Source organism: Babylonia areolata, chromosome 18, assembly GCF_041734735.1.
Source record: "Babylonia areolata isolate BAREFJ2019XMU chromosome 18, ASM4173473v1, whole genome shotgun sequence".
NCBI classification, from domain to species: domain Eukaryota; kingdom Metazoa; phylum Mollusca; class Gastropoda; order Neogastropoda; family Buccinidae; genus Babylonia; species Babylonia areolata.
The window spans coordinates 72,501,014-72,514,312 of record NC_134893.1 but is presented as its reverse complement, the minus strand read 5'-3'; positions in this window follow the sequence as shown (position 1 = coordinate 72,514,312).

Sequence of the window (13,299 nt, the reverse complement as noted above, 5' to 3'; positions counted from 1 at the left end):
TCCCTCACCACAAGGGCACTCTCCACTCTGTCCAATGCAAAATTTTGTGTGCATGTGGTGGAGCAGGCGGTTGTGACCAATCCTCAGGCGAAAGATTTTGACCTGTTCAGTTCCAGCAAATGGTATCTGTCTTCTGGGTGATATTTGGAGTGCTGGAGGCGCCACTTTATTCCTTGCTGTGCCTTGATGATTGTCTTGATTTCATCGTATGACACCAGTTTGTTGGCCTGCTCCTTCTGTGTACCGTCTTTTGCCAGAATGTCCGCTTTTTCGTTGCCTCTGATGCCACAGTGTGCTGGTACCCATTGTATCACCACATTCTCCACTACTTTCTCCACTGACTCTGGCACTCAGGTCAACAAGGGCCGAAGTGAGATGGTTCTGTTTTTGTTTTTGTTTTTTTGTAGAGGGAGTTCTTGAGGGCTTGGAGTACGGAGAGAGCGTCTGAGACCTGCCCTGTTGTTCTTGTGGAGTTCTGCGAGACTGTTGTGGCCGCCTCACAAAGGGCTTCTCGCTCAGCTCGGAAGTTCGTGGAGTATTTTCCTGTTGGGATTGCAATTTCTTCATCTCCGTCTTTGTATCGGAGGAAGATTCCAGCTCCACCATCCCTCGTTGCTTCTGTGGTGGAGCCATCTGTAAAGACACGGGTCCACTCTTCCTGGGGGTACTGGTTGCAGATGTACTCCATGGCCAGGGCCTTCCTTTGGGTGTCTGACTGCGTTCCTTTCTCCACTCTGGGAATGCTGGTGATGACTGTTGGGAACACCTGCCTCTTCCAAGATGGGTGGGTGACATTTGCCGAGATAGGCTTTGCCTCGTGTTCCATCAAGACCGTGGCTGGGGGTTTTCTTTCAAGGCGTCTTGACTGGTGGATGAAGCTGCCTCTTTTCAGCCGGCTCTTGGTGGGTCTGCTCATTCTGTCGTTCATTGGATGGTTTTCAAGTTGTTCGAATTTTGCTGCCTGGATGAGGATCTTTGTGTCCCTTCTGTCCTCCAATGACTGTAGCCCAGTGGTCTCCTCCATCTTCAGGATTGGGATGGATCTCATGGCGCCAGTTATGACACGCTGAGCTTGGTTCTGTATCTTGTTGAGATAGTCGAGGTTAGACTTTGCAGCTGATGCCCATGCTGACGTCCCGTACTCAACTACAGGTCGGACTCTCCCCGTATAGAGTCTCTTAAGGATACGTTCATCAGCCCCCCAGTCCGTCCCTGCAAGTTTCTTCATGATCGCCAGTCTCAGCTTGGCCCTGCTACAGCATCTGGTGATCTGCTGTTTCCAAGTGAGCCTGCGGTCAAAGGTCACTCCCAGGTAAGTAGGTGTGGGTTCCTGTGCAAGCCTTTGGTTGTTCAGTGTCAGTTTCGCCTCTTGCTTCTTGCTGGATAGGCTGAAGACTGTGTAGGTTGTTTTGCTTGAGTTGAGAGACAAGCCATTCCTTGGTCCAGATGCTGATCTTGTTGAGCGCAGTCTGGAGGCGTACCTGTGCTGTAGTGGTGTACTCTTCAGAGCACCAGAGTACCAGGTCATCTGCGTAGATCGCTCCTCTGACCCCTCTTGGCAGTTCCCTGACGATGTCATCTATGAAGATTGGGTCGTGGACGACCCACATAAGCTTCCGTGTGTTGTCAAAAGCGACAGCCAGCGAAGGTTAATATTTCATAGAATGATAGATTCACTTGTTTATTTATTCCGTGTTAATGTTTTGTCAGTGCAAGAAGGGATCTACCTGCGGACCAGATCAGATGGCAGGCTCTTCAATCTCGCCCGCCTCAGAGCAAGGACTAAAGTCTGCGAAGCCCTCATCAGAGACGTGCTCTTTGCCGACGATGCTGCAGTTGTGACCCACACCCAGCGGGACTTGCGGTCACTAATGGACCGCTTCTCCCAGGCCTGCAAAGATTTCGGTCTGACCATCAGCCTCAAGAAGACAAATGTCCTAGGCCAAGACACGCCATCTCCACCAGCCATCACCATTGATGACTACAAGCTTGAAGTCATCCATCAGTTCACTTACCTTGGATCCACCATCACCGACAACCTCTCCCTTGACACCGAGATCGACAAGAGGATCGGGAAGGCAGCCACAACGCTAGCCCACCTCACACAGAGAGTGTGGACAAATCCCAAGCTGACCACGAAGACAAAGATGGCTGTATACAACGCCTGCGTCCTCAGCACCTTGCTGTGTGGCAGTGAGGCGTGGACCACACATGCTCGTCAGGAGAAAAGGCTCAATACCTTCCACCTGAGAAGCCTACGGCACATACTCAGCATCTCCTGGCAAGACAAGGTGACAAACACTGAAGTCCTGACTCGCGCTGGCCTCCCAACCATGTATACCATGCTGAGACAGCGTCGGCTGCGCTGGCTGGGCCTCGTTCGCCGCATGGAAGATGGTCACATCCCAAAAGACATCCTTTATGGAGAGCTCGCCACGGGGCAGAGAAGCATCGGCCGCCCACAGCTGCGATACAAAGACGTTTGTAAACGTGACATGAAGGCGCTTGAGATCAACACCGAGTCCTGGGAGGACCTTGCAGATGACCGCAACAGATGGAGAAGCACTCTCAATAATCAGCTACGGATTGGTGAGGACAAACTGTCAGCTGCTGCAGCAGAAAAGTGAGCTCGCAGAAAAGGGACGGCAGCCAACAGACCAGCATCAGCTTACACATGTGACCACTGCGACAGACTGTCTCTCTTGCATCAGTCTCTACAGTCACAGGCAACACTGCTTGGTCCAAGCAGGCAGCCCAGTTAGACATTAGGTTGGATATACTCTATCCATGGTCAGTCATGACCGAAGGAGGCCTACTGAGAATGTTTTTTTAAACAAATGCCTTACTGTGTCAAACTGTTGCAAACTATAGCTAGCTGGTAGTTTGCTCTTTTGGCCAGTTGTTTGCTGCAAAAGCAGTACCAAGACAATCCAAAGGCGTATTTCTGGCTCAGCCAATCAGCACAATTTGCTCCCTTCCCAAGCTGGTGTGTTGTGAGAGAGGGAGGCAGGAGCATTTTAGTACAATGTCCAACACACACATATACACAACTAGCAAACAGAGCAAACTTTGACATTGTTGCTTATGGTCCAGCCATCTGCACAGGGCCATAATCAGGACTGCAGAGCAACCTTTCCAGCTATGGTTTGCACCTGTTTGATAAGTTAGTTTCTGATGCCAAAGATCACATTGTTACTGGATTGGATGTCTCATGGAGATGATAACAATGACCTACTGCCTTTTGCACTGAGGTCAAGTTACTCAGTGCTGGGGTCTTGGCTTTGTGGAGGTTTCTCTGTTTCAGGGGGTGGAGTATTGGATGTCTGTCGTTCTAGATGTTAGGTCCATCTGGCATTTCAAGGGGGAGTTCTCATGAAGATCAAACTTGTTCTACAAATCAACAGAAGGGATGCATCATTGCCAATCAAATTGTGCCATCAAGTAATACTGGTGTCATGTTTCTGTGTCTTTGTCTTTGCTTGCACTGTCTGCCCGTGTGTTGTTTACCTATGGTGGTTGGCAGGAACAAAAGACCTGACTGACGCACTGCCATATGCTGTCAGAATTTTGGGTTGTTTAAAATGACTGATATACCTGTATCCAGTAACTTGAGTAAGTCAGACTGTGCAATAGTATGATCAAGCCTGACACAATGAAAACTAAAGGTTAACTCAGTCAGTACGGCCAGTCCTCTCTTCTCCTCTACACAGACCCCTCGGATGTCCAGTGGGTGTCTGAATGACCCAACCTTTAGCCTCCGTCGTCAGAATTGTGGTAGTATTTGTCAACATTCACCTCTTCAGTATAAGAGCCTTCCACTTGCAATATTTTGATGGTGGTAAGTGGGGTGAAACGCTGTTAACGTCGTATCTTTTGCCGTTCGTATGGAGAGAGTTAAAAGCTTAGGCTTTTGTGGCAGCAGGGGCAGAGAATTCATGTTCACTGTCTCTGGGGCTCGGCATTGGCAGATGGTGCCCAATCCTCTCCTTCCACAATATTATAAAACAGTGGATTACGATATTTAGACATCAGTGTATGGCAGTCAAGCAAACAACTCCACAATCGTAAAGGAAGGTTTTCTTGTAAGCAAACTAAGGTAAATGTATCAAGAAGATGGAAAGGAAGAGATGACAGGGAGAAAAGGGACAGGAAACTAGCAGAACTCTATAGGAAAGAGCATATTTTCTAGGGGGAATGCATTCAAAAGGTGGTCAACAGATGTCTAAGTGTCCCAAAATGGGCCAGCAACATTCAAACACAGAAATAGCAAGTAAAAGATTCTTTATTTCAAATTCAAGCATAAAAAAGGAATGATTATATGGTACAAATGGAAGAAAAATATCCCTTGTAATGTGTTTATCTGTATGTAATTTATGTACAGACAGTGAATGTTCATTATCTTAAACACTATTTCACGGTGCATGCTTTCTTTCATGTGTGTGAATGTTTTTAAAACCTTTGCAAAAGTTTTTTTTTTTTTTTTTTTAATCAGCTTGTGTGCGTACTGTGTTCAAGAGTGAGTGTGTGTATGTGCAAGTGTACACGCACTGTGTTGTGCAAGTTTATGTGACCAGAGAGAGGGGGGGCGCTGGTCGACAAATACAACAAATGTGAATACACACAGCCAGTGCAACCTCTCCCATTATTTAAAAACAATCATGGTCCATTTGTTTGATTGCAAATCATATGAAAGCCAATCATCACAACACAGCCAAGATGGCAAGATTAGTTATTTCAAAAGTTCAATTAAACAATTGTGCCAAGACTGGAATAGCAGCAAAAATTCTTTTTCGAAGTGAAAAAGCAAAAAATAAACATACACAGAACAGATATATATCATATGTACAATATTTTAAATAACATCTGACAGTGGCTTTTCATTGTTGTTGGTCTTTAAAATACACCGTGTTTCAAACAACTCAGAATAACAAGTAATGTTACCATCATCCACAAAATGAGTGATGTCACCTCTGTATCAATTTTCCTTAGGGTGTTCATTAATGGTCTTTCAATATAGAAAAAAACTTTTCTATAAACATTAGATACTATACAGTGCCTAAACACCACCATCCAAAAGACTATCTTTTTTAGGAAAACTTGCTTTGAAGATTCTGAACAACTTCACTAGAAAGTTTACATTGGAAATGTAATGACATTTTTACACTGAAGTCTTAAAAATAAATATATCATTTTCTGTGATATTCCATATGAAAGTGATTTTTTTTTTTTTTAAACAATGAAAAAAAAAAAAGGTATAACTCAAATCCTAAAATCAATCATCTGTAAGCTCAGACAGAGTCTGTCTTCCTCAATCAAAACTGTGAAAGGTGAATTCTGACTCATTCTGTGATGGAGAGTCCCTTTTTTCTTAAAAACAACAACAACAAAATATATACATCACAATCATGTGTAACATATCTGAACAAAATCCAAGCCTTCAAAAATATACACCATTCCATTTAGTGTGATCAAAATCAAATCTAACAAGTAAAATACCTGTACATCATAACCACAAACTGACACAACCACTGACTGAATTAGTATAGTTAATGTGACCCAAGAGTCCAGAAATTTATAAATTTGAAAGAATTTAAATTAACTGGTCCATGAAAACGGCACAAAAATTTAAAAAAAAAAAGATAAACTATAGAAAGGTAATAAGAAAAACTCTAAGGGCTGCAGCAGAGAGAGAGAGAATGAGACAAAGGAATCAACCAAGAGAGAGGAGAGAGAAGACAGAAGGCGGCAGCAAAGAAAGAATAAGAAACTGATATCAGAAAATCATTAAGTTTCCAATTCTACTGGCTGGGAAATCACAGGAAAATGTTCTTTTTATTAACCTCGGTTTTCCACATAATATCGCATGGCTACGTGGTAAAATGTGCACATGACAGACTTTGTTGCATGGTGTTCAGGTGAACGTTCAACCAATAAACTATACCGCTTAAAAACAGTACGTTAATCAAAATAAACAACTATGGCTTCAACTAACTCTGCAAAATAAAAAAAGATGATAATACCCCAACCATTGGACATTTCAAAAACATTATCCACCCCATGGCCCACTGCACTGTAGCTGTATCACAAGACTGATGAAATAACAATGTGCTGATCCATAAGCACCAAAACAGCACCAAAATATTCATTTAAAAATCATACTTTTCAGACTATATAATGTCTATATATACTCTATTTCACAAGACTTTAAACTCACAAATCTAGCTTCAAAACAACTAAACAAAAACAAACAAAAAAAAAAAAAAAAAAGGGGGAGAAAGAATCACAATTTGACAAGCACCAGCCACCATAACTACAGTACATAAGCAAACTAAACCATGATCACTAGCTTTCTGTATACTTCACAACACAGACAAGCGATGAAGATAAAACAGATAATAAATGAAAAATTTGTTTCCTGCACTTTTGTGCAATGGCTTCCACATGTAGGTATCTGCAATAACCTTATAGTTTACCAAGCCCTACCAAAGAAAATCTTTCCTGACGAGGACCTGCTCATGAGGAATGCACAGCTCTGGCACCATGCCATTGGCTATCCTGATTTCCAGCATTCCTTGCGCCCATATACATATAAACAGCCTTCCTGTGGAGATTCCCCACGCATAAATCAAGGGTAGACCTCCTTCTGCATTCCAATCAATATTAATCAGTTTTCTCCACGTTTGGAAAAGGGACCACTGCACAATGTAATTATGTAAGTCCAAAACTTAAGACCAAGTTGGCAAGAACCTAAGAAGCAAACGTGTTGGTGAAAAACAAACAATTCCATTAGTTTGGAAGAGGCAGCTTTCCATTTTTGTGGGGGAGGTTGGAGGTGGGGAGTTGGGACAAGGGGAGTGGGTGGTGGGGAGTTGGGACAGGGAGATTGGTGGTTGGGGACATGGGGATTGATGGTTGGGGACATGGGGATTGGGGGGGGGGGAGTTGGGACAGGGGGATCGATGGTTGGGGACAGGGGGATCGATGGTTGGGGACAGGGGGATTTGGGGGGGGGGGGGGGGTCGGGACAGGGGGATTGGTGGTTGGGGACATGAGGATTGGGGGGTGGGGTGGGGGGGGACAGGGGGATTCGGGGGGGGGGGGGGAGTTGGGACAGGGGGATGGGGGGGGGGGGGAGTTGGGACAGGGGGATTGGTGGTTGGGGACATGAGGATGGGGGGGGGGGGGAGTTGGGACAGGGGGATTGGTGGCTGGGGACATGAGGATTGGGGGGGGGGGGAGAGTTGGGACAGGGGGATTGGTGGTTGGGGACATGAGGATTGGGGGGGGGGACAGGGGGATTGGGGGGGGGGAAAGTTGGGACAGGGGGGATTGGGGGGGGGGGGACAGGGGGATTGGGGGGGGGGAGAGTTGGGACAGGGGGATTGGGGGGGGGAGTTGGGACAGGGGGACTGGTGGTTGGGGACATGAGGATTGGGGGGAGGGAGTTGGGACAGGGGGATTGGTGGTTGGGGATTGGGGGGAGTGAGTTGGGACAGGGGGATTGGTGGTTGGGGACATGAGGATTGGGGGGGGGGTGAGTTGGGACAGGGGGATTGGTGGTTGGGGACATGAGGATGGGGGGGGGAGTTGGGACAGGGGGATTGGTGGTTGGGGACATGAGGATTGGGGGGTGGGGGATTGGGGGGAGGGAGTTGGGACATGAGGATTGGGGGGAGGGAGTTGGGACAGGGGGATTGGTGGTTGGGGACATGAGGATTGGGGGGAGTGAGTTGGGACAGGGGGATTGGTGGTTGGGGACATGAGGATTGGGGGGAGTGAGTTGGGACAGGGGGATTGGTGGTTGGGGACATGAGGATTGGGGATTGGTGGTTGGGGACATGAGGATTGGGGGGGGGGAGTTGGGACAGGGGGATTGGTGGTTGGGGACATGAGGATTGGGGGGAGGGAGTTGGGATTGGGGGGGGGGGGACAGGGGGATTGGGGGGAGTGAGTTGGGACAGGGGGATTGGTGGTTGGGGACATGAGAATTGTGGGTGGGTGGGGAGTTGGGACAGGGGGGATTGGGGGTGTGTGTGTTGGGACAGGGGGATTGGTGGTTGGGGACATGAGGATTGGGGGGGGGGGAGTTGGGACAGGGGGATTGGTGGGGAGGGGAGTTGGGACAGGGGGGGGAGTTGGGACAGGGGGATTGGTGGGGAGGGGAGTTGGGACAGGGGGATTGGTGGTTGGGGACATGAGGATTGGGGGGGGGAGTTGGGACAGGGGGGATTGGGGGGGGGGGGGACAGGGGGATTGGGGGGGGGATGAGTTGGGACAGGGGGATTGGTGGTTGGGGACATGAGGATTGGGGGGGGGGGACAGGGGGATTGGGGGGGGGGGGAATAGGGGAAAGGGGGATTGGCGGTTGAGGACATGAGGATTGGGGGGGGGGGGGGAGTTGGGACAGGGGGATTGGTGGTTGGGAACATGAGGATTGGGAGGGGGGGGGGAGTTGGGACAGGGGGATTGGTGGTTGGGGACATGAGGATTGGGGGGGGGGGGAGTTGCGACAGGGGGATTGGTGGTTGGGGACATGAGGATTGGGGGGGGGGGGAGTTGCGACAGGGGGATTGGTGGTTGGGGACCTGGGGGGAGGGAGGAGGGACAGGGGGATTGGTGGTTGGGGACATGGGGATTGGGGGGAGGGAGTTGGGACAGGGGGATTGGTGGTTGGGGGGAGGGAGTTGGGACAGGGGGATTGGTGGTTGGGGACATGAGGATTGGGGGGGTGGGGGACAGGGGGATTGGGGGGAGTGAGTTGGGACAGGGGGATTGGTGGTTGGGGACATGAGGATTGGGGGTGGGTGGGGAGTTGGGACAGGGGGGATTGGGAGGGGGGAGTTGGGACAGGGGGATTGGGAGGGGGGAGTTGGGACAGGGGGATTGGTGGTTGGGGACATGAGGATTGGGGGGGTGGGGGATTGGGGGGAGGGAGTTGGGACAGGGGGATTGGTGGTTGGGGACATGAGGATTGGGGGGAGGGAGTTGGGACAGGGGGATTGGTGGTTGGGGACAGGGGGATCGATGGTTGGGGACAGGGGGATTTGGGGGGGGGGGGGGTCGGGACAGGGGGATTGGTGGTTGGGGACATGAGGATTGGGGGGTGGGGTGGGGGGGGACAGGGGGATTCGGGGGGGGGGGAGTTGGGACAGGGGGATGGGGGGGGGGGAGTTGGGACAGGGGGATTGGTGGTTGGGGACATGAGGATGGGGGGGGGGGGGGGAGTTGGGACAGGGGGATTGGTGGCTGGGGACATGAGGATTGGGGGGGGGGGGGGGAGAGTTGGGACAGGGGGATTGGTGGTTGGGGACATGAGGATTGGGGGGGGGGACAGGGGGATTGGGGGGGGGGAGAGTTGGGACAGGGGGGATTGGGGGGGGGAGTTGGGACAGGGGGATTGGTGGTTGGGGACATGAGGATTGGGGGGAGGGAGTTGGGACAGGGGGATTGGTGGTTGGGGATTGGGGGGAGTGAGTTGGGACAGGGGGATTGGTGGTTGGGGACATGAGGATTGGGGGGGGGGTGAGTTGGGACAGGGGGATTGGTGGTTGGGGACATGAGGATGGGGGGGGGAGTTGGGACAGGGGGATTGGTGGTTGGGGACATGAGGATTGGGGGGGTGGGGGATTGGGGGGAGGGAGTTGGGACATGAGGATTGGGGGGAGGGAGTTGGGACAGGGGGATTGGTGGTTGGGGACATGAGGATTGGGGGGAGTGAGTTGGGACAGGGGGATTGGTGGTTGGGGACATGAGGATTGGGGGGAGTGAGTTGGGACAGGGGGATTGGTGGTTGGGGACATGAGGATTGGGGGGAGTGAGTTGGGACAGGGGGATTGGTGGTTGGGGACATGAGGATTGGGGGGGGGGAGTTGGGACAGGGGGATTGGTGGTTGGGGACATGAGGATTGGGGGGAGGGAGTTGGGATTGGGGGGGGGGGGGGGGACAGGGGGATTGGGGGGAATGAGTTGGGACAGGGGGATTGGTGGTTGGGGACATGAGAATTGGGGGTGGGTGGGGAGTTGGGACAGGGGGGATTGGGGGGGTGTGTGTTGGGACAGGGGGATTGGTGGTTGGGGACATGAGGATTGGGGGGGGGGGAGTTGGGACAGGGGGATTGGTGGGGAGGGGAGTTGGGACAGGGGGATTGGTGGTTGGGGACATGAGGATTGGGGGGGGGAGTTGGGACAGGGGGGATGGGGGTGGGGGGAGTTGGGACAGGGGGATTGGGGGGGTGGGGGACAGGGGGATTGGGGGGGGGATGAGTTGGGACAGGGGGATTGGTGGTTGGGGACATGAGGATTGGGGGGGGGGGGGGACAGGGGGATTGGGGGGGGGGAATAGGGGAAAGGGGGATTGGCGGTTGAGGACATGAGGATTGGGGGGGGGGGGGAGTTGGGACAGGGGGATTGGTGGTTGGGAACATGAGGATTGGGAGGGGGGGGGGAGTTGGGACAGGGGGATTGGTGGTTGGGGACATGAGGATTGGGGGGGGGGGGGAGTTGCGACAGGGGGATTGGTGGTTGGGGACCTGGGGGGAGGGAGGAGGGACAGGGGGATTGGTGGTTGGGGACATGGGGATTGGGGGGAGGGAGTTGGGACAGGGGGATTGGTGGTTGGGGGGAGGGAGTTGGGACAGGGGGATTGGTGGTTGGGGACATGAGGATTGGGGGGGTGGGGGACAGGGGGATTGGGGGGAGTGAGTTGGGACAGGGGGATTGGTGGTTGGGGACATGAGGATTGGGGGTGGGTGGGGAGTTGGGACAGGGGGGATTGGGAGGGGGGAGTTGGGACAGGGGGATTGGGAGGGGGGAGTTGGGACAGGGGGATTGGTGGTTGGGGACATGAGGATTGGGGGGGTGGGGGATTGGGGGGAGGGAGTTGGGACAGGGGGATTGGTGGTTGGGGACATGAGGATTGGGGGGAGGGAGTTGGGACAGGGGGATTGGGGGGAGTGAGTTGGGACAGGGGGATTGGTGGTTGGGGACATGAGGATTGGGGGGGAGTGAGTTGGGACAGGGGGATTGGTGGTTGGGGACATGAGGATTGGGGGGGGGGGAGTTGGGACAGGGGGATTGGTGGCTGGGGACATGAGGATTGGGGGGGGGGGAACAGGGGGATTGGGGGGGGGGTGAGTTGGGACAGGGGGATTGGTGACATGAGGAAAGGGGGGGGGGGGAGTTGGGACAGGGGGATTGGTGGTTGGGGACATGAGGATTGGGGGGGTGGGGGATTGGGGGGAGGGAGTTGGGACATGAGGATTGGGGGGAGGGAGTTGGGACATGGGGATTGGTGGTTGGGGACATGAGGATTGGGGGGAGTGAGTTGGGACAGGGGGATTGGTGGTTGGGGACATGAGGATTGGGGGGGGGGGGGAGTTGGGACAGGGGGATTGGTGGTTGGGGACATGAGGATTGGGGGGGGGGGAGTTGGGACAGGGGGATTGGTGGTTGGGGACATGAGGATTGGGGGGGTGGGGGATTGGGGGGAGGGAGTTGGGACATGAGGATTGGGGGGAGGGAGTTGGGACAGGGGGATTGGTGGTTGGGGACATGGAGATTGGTGGTTGGGGACATGAGGATTGGGGGGAGTGAGTTGGGACAGGGGGATTGGTGGTTGGGGACATGAGGATTGGGGGGAGTGAGTTGGGACAGGGGGATTGGTGGTTGGGGACATGAGGATTGGGGGGGGGGGGAGTTGGGACAGGGGGATTGGTGGTTGGGGACATGAGGATTGGGGGGAGGGAGTTGGGATTGGGGGGGGGGGGGGGAAGGGGGATTGGGGGGAGTGAGTTGGGACAGGGGGATTGGTGGTTGGGGACATGAGAATTGGGGGTGGGTGGGGAGTTGGGACAGGGGGGATTGGGGGGGGGGTGTGTTGGGACAGGGGGATTGGTGGTTGGGAACATGAGGATTGGGGGGGGGGAGTTGGGACAGGGGGATTGGTGGGGAGGGGAGTTGGGACAGGGGGATTGGTGGTTGGGGACATGAGGATTGGGGGGGGTGGGGACAGGGGGATTGGGGGGGGAGTTGGGACAGGGGGATTGGTGGTTGAGGACATGAGGATTGGGGGGGGGGGGGAGTTGGGACAGGGGGATTGGTGGTTGGGGACATGAGGATTGGGAGGGGGGGGGGGGAGTTGGGACAGGGGGATTGGTGGTTGGGGACATGAGGATTGGGGGGGGGGGAGTTGCGACAGGGGGATTGGTGGTTGGGGACCTGAGGATTGGGGGGAGGGAGTTGGGACAGGGGGATTGGTGGTTGGGGACATGGGGATTGGGGGGAGGGAGTTGGGACAGGGGGATTGGTGGTTGGGGATTGGGGGGGAGTGAGTTGGGACAGGGGGATTGGTGGTTGGGGACATGAGGATTGGGGGTGGGTGGGGAGTTGGGACAGGGGGGATTGGGAGGGGGGAGCTGGGACAGGGGGATTGGTGGTTGGGGACATGAGGATTGGGGGGGTGGGGGATTGGGGGGAGGGAGTTGGGACAGGGGGATTGGTGGTTGGGGACATGAGGATTGGGGGGGGGGAGTTGGGACAGGGGGATTGGTGGTTGGGGACATGAGGATTGGGGGGGGGGGAGTTGGGACAGGGGGATTGGGGGGGGGAGTTGGGACAGGGGGACTGGTGGTTGGGGACATGAGGATTGGGGGTGGGTGGGGAGTTGGGACAGGGGGGATTGGGGGGGGGGAGTTGGGACAGGGGGATTGGTGGTTGGGGACATGAGGATTGGGGGGAGGAAGTTGGGACAGGGGGATTGGTGGTTGGGGACATGAGGATTGGGGGGGCGGGGGATTGGGGGGAGGGAGTTGGGACATGAGGATTGGGGGGAGGGAGTTGGGACAGGGGGATTGGTGGTTGGGGACATGGGGATTGGTGGTTGGGGACATGAGGATTGGGGGGGTGGGGGACAGGGGGATTGGGGGGAGGGAGTTGGGACAGGGGGATTGGTGGTTGGGGACATGAGGATTGGGGGGGGGGGGAGTTGGGACAGGGGGATTGGTGGTTGGGGACATGAGGATTGGGGGTGGGTGGGGAGTTGGGACAGGGGGGATTGGGGGGAGGGAGTTGGGACAGGGGGATTGGTGGTTGGGGACATGAGGATTGGGGGGGGGGGAGTTGGGACAGGGGGATTGGTGGTTGGGGACATGAGGATTGGGGGGGGGGAGAGTTGGGACAGGGGAAATGTGGTTGGGGAGTTGGGACAGGGGGATTGGGGGGGGGGGGAGTTGGGACAGGGGGATTGGGGGAGAAGGGAGCATTGTAATCAGCAAAATAAATCTGTCACACCATCCCTGAGGC